A 7,527-nucleotide genomic window follows, 5' to 3' on the forward strand; every position below is an offset into this window, starting at 1 on the left:
GACCTGTGGGGCATCACCGGCTGTGTGGGGGAGCCTTGAAGTCAGCTTTGCAGTTCCAGAGTCTTCTGGCTGGGGTGAGGGGGTCAGATTGGGGGGGTGGGCTGCAACGGAAGCTGGACATCCCAGGAGGGGATGGTGGAGGCAGAGACCGCAGTGACATGGGGTGCAGTGAGGATGACTTGGTGGATTGTTCATGAGGATATGCTGACAGGACTGAGGGCGCCTTGGATCTGGGGGTGAGGGGGCATGGCTCCCCTCAAGTGTCGGGGGTCCTTGTAAAGTCTTCTGCAGGGCTTGTCTGGCTGCCAGCATCTGCCCATAAAGGGGAAGAGAGGAGGTGGGAGGGCGGGGAGGGCGGGGAGGATAGGGAGGCTGCGGTGCTGGCAGCTGGATGAGGTCTGTGCCTTTTTCTGGCAGCAGCAGTGAGTGGCTGGCTGGCTGCAGCACCTGCTGGGGCGGCTGGGAGGGCTGGGAAGCAGGTGCGGGGCGTCTGGAGGGGGTCTGTTTGCAGATGGATAACGAGATGGGATGGATGACAGCAACACACACTCTGCCCCCCTTCTCTGTTGTCTGGACACAAAAGCCAAGACAAAGGAGCATTGGGGACGCAGGACACAGTGCACACAGGCAGGCCCATAGAGCAGACACATGCTGGAGACAAAGGAGAGGCCCCCGGGCAGAGGCAGAGGCAGGCCCACGCAGAACAAGGGGTGCAGAAGCAGGGAAGTCTCCCTTGACCTTGGGCAAGGCCTCCTTGTTTCCGGGCCTTGCTCTGGGTCCTGTGTGAGGAGGCTGGGGGAGACCAGGGGACCCCAACTTTGCCAGTCCCATCAGACTCTTTCTTAAAGGAAAACAGGTCATGGACTCTACAAATTCAAGGGTACACTTTCAGGTTGTGAGGATGATAAAGGAAGCGACCATGAACGTGGGGCGGGGTCGACACTGGCCTGTGTTTAGTCAATTCAACAGCATCTTCGTACATGGGGAAGAGAGTAGTGGGGTTTGTGGACTTCCTAGGGCCCCCTTCCAATGACTTCCCCTAAGGCCCCCTTCCAAAGACTTCCCCAGAGTACGAAGCTCCAGGCCTTTGTGAATCTCTAGTGGCCCGTCCAACAAAGAGAGATAGAGAGAGCCAGAATTTACTGAAGCCATGAGTGGGCTATGTGTTTTCCCCACTCTGGTCACTGAAGTCTCCTAAAAGCCTTCCAAAGAGGTTATTCCATTTTACAGAATGTACTGAGGCCCAGAGGGGCAAAGTCCCTTGCCCAGAGTCACGTGGGGAGTAAGAGGCGGAAGTGAGATTCAAACTCAGGTCTGCCTGTTGGATGTCCTTGTCTTTGCTGACAGGAAGGCAGAGAAAGGCAGCAAGACAAAGAGTGAGTTGGCGCGGGGTCTGACAGTCCCTAGTGGGCTCTTTCATACTTCTGCAGACAGCTGGGGAAACAGGGATGCTTGCTGGTGTTGTTCGGACACCTAGATACAGCTGTGCCTGAAACCAGTGTAGCTCTGGACTCGTTTCTGCTCGAACGAGTTGAAACTGAAAAGATCCTGAAAAGAATACAGATGATAGAGTTATTCTTGTGATGTTCCTATTCTTGTGATTTTTCAGCTCTCAATACCAGGTACAGCATCTGGCATTTGCTCAGCCTTTTCTTGATCTCCAAGGCTAGTTGGGTCACTCATATTTACTCCCATTAGCTGCTCAGTCTTCCTCCCTTACAGCATTGGTCATAGTGACTTCTACTTGCAAAGTAGCTTGTCTCTGTCCCAGGCTAGGCCCGGTTGGCACGTAGTGGGTGGAACCTTCTCAAACCGGGGAGGTTTGTTAGGCCTGGCATGGGCTCTGCTGGGTGAGATTGTGCAGTGAGTGGGTGATGGGGCAATGAATGATCCACTGTCCCCTGTGACAGATGTCCCCTTGACTGACACCTGGTGGCCCCTGAGACTCCCTGCTGATGGCAGCCTGGAGGTGGTGAGGGGTGGAAGCACAAGGAGCATCCTTTAATCACAACAGGTAAGAAGAGCTGGTGGTTAACTACCCTGGCGTCCTTGACCTCACGTGGGATGACTCAGGTGTGTCCCACTTGGACACAGGCTCCCAGAGGACCTCGGTAAGATGGGGTCCTAGTTGCCCACAACACCCAGCTCCTTATTATGGACTGAATTGTGGCCCCCCACCCCAAATTCATATGTTGAAGCTCTAATCCCCAAGGTGACTCTATTTGGAGATGGAGCGTTTATAGGGGTCATTAAGATTAAATGTGGTCATAAGAGTGGGGTCTTAATCCAACAGGACTGAGGTCCTTATAAGAAGAAGAGATGGGATTCCCATGTATAGAGGAAAGACCATATGAGGATGTAGCAGGAAGACAACCATGGAAAGAGGCCTCAGGAGAAAGCAATCCCGAAGGCACCTTGACCGTGGACTTTCAGCCTTCAAAATGGTGAGATCACGAAATCTAGTTTGTAAACCACCTAGTCTGTGGTATTTTGTTATGGCAGCCACAACAGACTAAGACATGCCTTAACGCACCTCTTCTGGCTTTCTTCTCTTCACTATCTCTAACTAATGCTTCCTCGGATCATCTCCCAAATTAACCACTTGCGCTTGAACCCCTGTGTCAGGGTCTGGGAAAGTCCAGGCTAATACACCTGTCCACGCCTTATCCAGTGGGGACACGTGAAGGGAGCCACTGGAGGCAGGACAGAGGTAAGATCCTGAGGAACACTGAACTCTAGTCTTCTGTGGAACTGATCCTGAACCAGCGACGTCCCTCTGCAACTAAGGCAGGGATTAACTGCTGCTGTGCATGCCAGGGCAGGTGAACGGACCCCCCAGAGTGACCTCCGCAAGGTGACTGGGGCGGGGGGGGGGGGGGGGGGCGGGTGTCATTGTTCTTCAGCTGACTGTGGGGAAGGCACGTCCTTCCCAGGGAGAAGATGGGATGAGCATAAATGCAGATGGGTTTTTCAAGATTCTGAGTGAGGGTTCTAGAATCAGACAGTGACTGGGTGTGAATCTTAGCTCTGCCACTTTCTAGCTGGCTGACCTTGGGTAAATCACTTCCTCTCTCTGAGCCTCACTTTCCTTATCAGATGATATCCACACTCCCTCAGAGGGTGTTAGGCTGGAATGTAGATAAAGCACTTGGAACAGTGTCAAGAAAGTGGACAAGGGGTCAAGTTCATTGCATTTAAAGGTGATTCCAGGGGCCAGGAGAATGCCATGGCTGTGGGGGATTGTTGAAAGGCACATTCTTTCTAGGACATGTCAAACGCAGCTCTCCTCTGCGATAAGGTGCTTCCCCCTGCATTCAGGGAGCCCCACCCTCACCCTGGATGAGGATGGCTGCTTTGAGGACTCAGAACAAAATTTTTTATCTGGGTGGGACAGAGAGCTGCTTGCTCAGGGAACAGCTGTCAGAGAAGAGCTCCCCTGAGGCTGTGATGGATGCACACAGTCTTGGTCAATAACAGAGGTTGAGGGCAGACTAAATCTTTTCCCTGCAGCCCTTCCTCAGGGGGCGCGGCAGGTGTGGCCAAGCAGAAAGGTGGTGATAGTGCTGCTGCTGCTGCTGCTGCTGCTGCTGCTGCTGGGGTCTGTGTGATTAGTTTGGGTAACAAGGTAAAGAAACTCACATTGTCACTAACTCTAGAACCCCCTGACTGCATGCATTGGGACAGTATAAAAAGGAATGAGGCACAGAGAGTCATATTTCCCAAAAAACTGGAAAGAGAGACTTTAACAAATCCTTGTTCACTCATGTTCATGGTGGCATGACTCACAACCATCAAAAGATGGAAACCACGCAAATCCGGACAAATGGGTAAGCAAAGTGTGCTATATTCATATGCTGGAATGGTATTCAGGGGTAGAAAGGAATGGAATACTGAGTGGCACCTACTACAGCGTGGATAAAACACAAAAGCATTCTACTGAGTGGAAAGAAGCTGGAACCCAAATGACAAATGTTGTATGATCCCATTTATAGAAAGTAAGCAAAAGAGGTAAATCCAGGGCAGCCCCGGTGGCCCAGCGGGTTAGCGCCACCTTCAGCCTAGGGTGTGATCTTGGGGACCCTGGATCGAGTTCCATGTCGGGCTCCCTGCATGGAGCCTGCTTCTCCCTCTGCCTGTGTCTCTGCCTCTCTCTTTCTCTCTGTCATGAATAAATAAATAAAAAATTTTTAAAAAGAGGTAAATCCATAAAAAGAAGGCAGATTAGTGGTTCCCAGCAGCTGTGGGGAGGGGACGATGGGGAGTAACTGGTCAATGGGTGTGGGGTATATTAGGGTGACGATTGTGTCTGGGAACTAGACAGAGGTGGTGGGCACACACTGTGAATATTCTTCTCAGCTTCTGTGCCTTGATTAACACAACTAAAAGGCAGCTTGATGAATGGGAGAAGATACTTACACATGACATGTCCAATAACAGATTAGTCTTCAAAATGCATGAAGAACTGATGCAGCTCAATACCCAAAAAACAGGTAATCCAATTAAAATGGGCAAAAGGCATGAACAGACATTTCTCCAAAGAAGACACCCAGGTGGCCGACAGAAACATGAAGTGGTGCTCAACACCATTCCCTCATCACCAGGGAAGTGCAAATCAAAACCATAATGAGGTATCACCTCACACCTGTCAGAATGGCTAAAACCAGAAACACAGGACACAGCAGATGTTGGCGAGGATGTGGAGGAAAGGAGGATCCTCGTGCACTGTTGGTGGGGATGCAAACTGGTGCAGCCACTGTGGAAAACAACATGGAGACTCCTCAAAAAGTTAAAAATAGGACTAGCTACCCTGTGATCCAGGAATTGCATTCCTGGGTATTTACCCCCCAAACAGAAAAACTCAAATTCAAAGGGATACCTGCACTCCTGTGTTAATACCGGCATTATTTACAATAGCGCAACTATGGAAACAGCCCTTGTCCACTGACTGACGAACAGATAAAGAAGATGTGGTACATAAACACAGAGGAATATTACTCGGCCATCAAAAGAATGAGATCCTGCCATTTGCAACAACAGGGAGAGAGCTAGAGTGTATTAGGCTGAGTGAAATAAGTCAGAGAAAGACAAATATCATATGATCTCACTGATATGTGGAATTTAAGAAACAAAACAAGCAAAGGAAAAAGAGAGAGAGAGAGAGAAGCCAAGAAACAGACTCTTAACTACGGAAGACAAACTGTTGGTTACCAGAGAGGGGTGGTGAGGGGATGGGGGAAATAGGGGATGGGATTAAAGCATACACTTATCACGATGAAAAAAAAATTGGGATCCCTGGGTGGCTCAGCGGTTTAGCGCCTGCCTTTGGCCCAGGGTGTGACCCTGGAGACCCGGAATCTAGTCCCACATCGGGCTCCCTGCAGGGAGCCTGTTTCTCACTCTGTGTCTCTGCCTCTCTCTCTCTGTGTCTCTCATGAATAAATAAAATCTTAAAAAAAAAGAAGCTACTCCTTTAAAAAAAATATTTACAAGACAAGAAAACAAAGTGGTTAGTTTTATACTATGTGAACTTCAACTAAAAAGTCCCCAACAGGTATGGTGGGGGACATGAGTGCTCAGCGGTACCCAGTGTACCGATGGGACTCGCAGCTGGGACCCTGGCCTCTGGGGCACCTGGTTTCTCCAGGAGCTGCTTTAGGGATAAAGAGAACCCTGTCTCTACCCCCGCTTCTGGACATGTTACCATTATCAGAATTCCCTGGAATGCTTGGGCTGAGTGGCACTGTCATGAGCCAAAGAATCTTGCTTGTGCATCCTTGTGGGAATGGGTGAGCTACCTGGTCCAGTTTAAAGGAGCAAAGTTGATTCCCAAGTGGATCCTCTGAGATGTATGATGGCGCCTCCTCCCATTGCCATGGCAACCAACACTCCATCATACGAGGCTCAGGCCATTTTCAAGAGAGGCAGAAGAGAGAACATTGACACTTCTCTTTGGGGTTCCATCTGGTGTTCTTATCGGCTTGTGGGTTCTTGGGGCCCGAGTTAGCTCTGTAAATGTCACCTGGAAGACTGGAGTTCCTGGCAAGACGGGGTGAGGATGACATTTACCATCTTGGGGTGTGCTCGGCAAGGTCCTGGGCCTCCCCACAGGATAAGGTGAGAGGCAGAGTTACATTGATGGGGAGGCAAGAAGGGTGCCAGCTCTAGCTATCAAACTGGATGTGAATCCCAAAGGAGGTGGTACCAGTGCCCTGAGACTGCAGGATGAAGAAGGCTCTGTGGGTTTCCAACCCACCCCAGGAAAAGGGAGGATTTTTGCTCACCACAAAGGCACTCAACAGGTAGACAGAAAGAGGGCATAGGATCAGCGGAGCCCCCAGGACAGCTAGTTTGGGCTCCCCATGATAAGGAAATGTGCTGTGTTATAGGACTGGGGCAGAGGACAGCCAGGCGGGTTCAGGCTGTCTTTGGTGTCTGCTAGACATGGGTTCTGACCCCTCCTTGTGTTATTCAGTTCATGGCTCACCCTGAGTCCACCTGAGTTAGACGGTCCCCTCACAGTGAGCCCCCAGTAGCTTCTCATGATCATTTCTTTTGCCTGCCACCCTCCCTACCCGCACCCCTTCTCTCAATGCTCTCCTTGAAAAGATATCCCTAGAATGAAACATACTTGGAAATAGGACCACAGGCTCATTGTTGTTCATCTTTTTTTTTTTTTTAAAGATTTTATTTATTTATGAGAGACATAGGCAGAGGGAGAAGCAGGCTCCAATGCAGGGAGCCCGATGTGGGACTTGATCCTGGGACTCCAGGATCATGCCCTGAGCTGAAGGCAGAGGCTCAACTGCTGAGCCACCCAGGCATCCCTCATTATTGTTCATCTTTAAGAAGCCCCAGGGAAAAAGAGAAGTGTTGAAGATCTGGAAACAGACAAGTGACTTGATTTTTTTTTTTTAATCCAAATGGATATTGGAAATGATAGGCTGATACTCAGGAGAATTTGAGAACAGATTACAAAACGAGTGACTTGGGAATACTTTAAAAAAATCTTCCTTAAAAAAAAAAAAAAAAAGTCTTCCTTTTGTTTGTGGTCTGGGGATCCAGGGGAAAGTAGTAGACCTGCAATATTTTGGCTGCGTCCTCTGGGCAATGCTGTGACCACACCCCATCTTGCCTTTTCTCTAGCTGTTCCACATGAGTCTTACTTCTCTGCAAGGATTGCTAGCTCTGCCAGTGCCGGGGCAGTATCTGGGACCTCCTCTGGGATCTTCAGGGTTCCCGCAATGTCCTTGGGCTGGGTACATTGGCAAAATGCTATAGGTTTGTCGAGCGGGATTTGGATTTCCTGGAGACCAAAGCAGGGGTGGAGGGTAGCATCCGAGGAGGAGATGGACAATGTGGAAGACAGCCTGCAAATGTGGAACCTCAAGTGGTCAGTTCAAATCCTGCCTGGGTCCCCTACTGTGGCTGTGGGCAGCTCTCACAGCCTCTCTGAGTCTTAATGTCCTTATCTGAGCAATGAAAATGATAAATGACAAACAGAGAAGTGTAAAAATTAAATGGATGTCA

The sequence above is a fragment of the Canis aureus genome, chromosome 27, assembly GCF_053574225.1.
Source record: "Canis aureus isolate CA01 chromosome 27, VMU_Caureus_v.1.0, whole genome shotgun sequence".
NCBI lineage: Eukaryota > Metazoa > Chordata > Mammalia > Carnivora > Canidae > Canis > Canis aureus.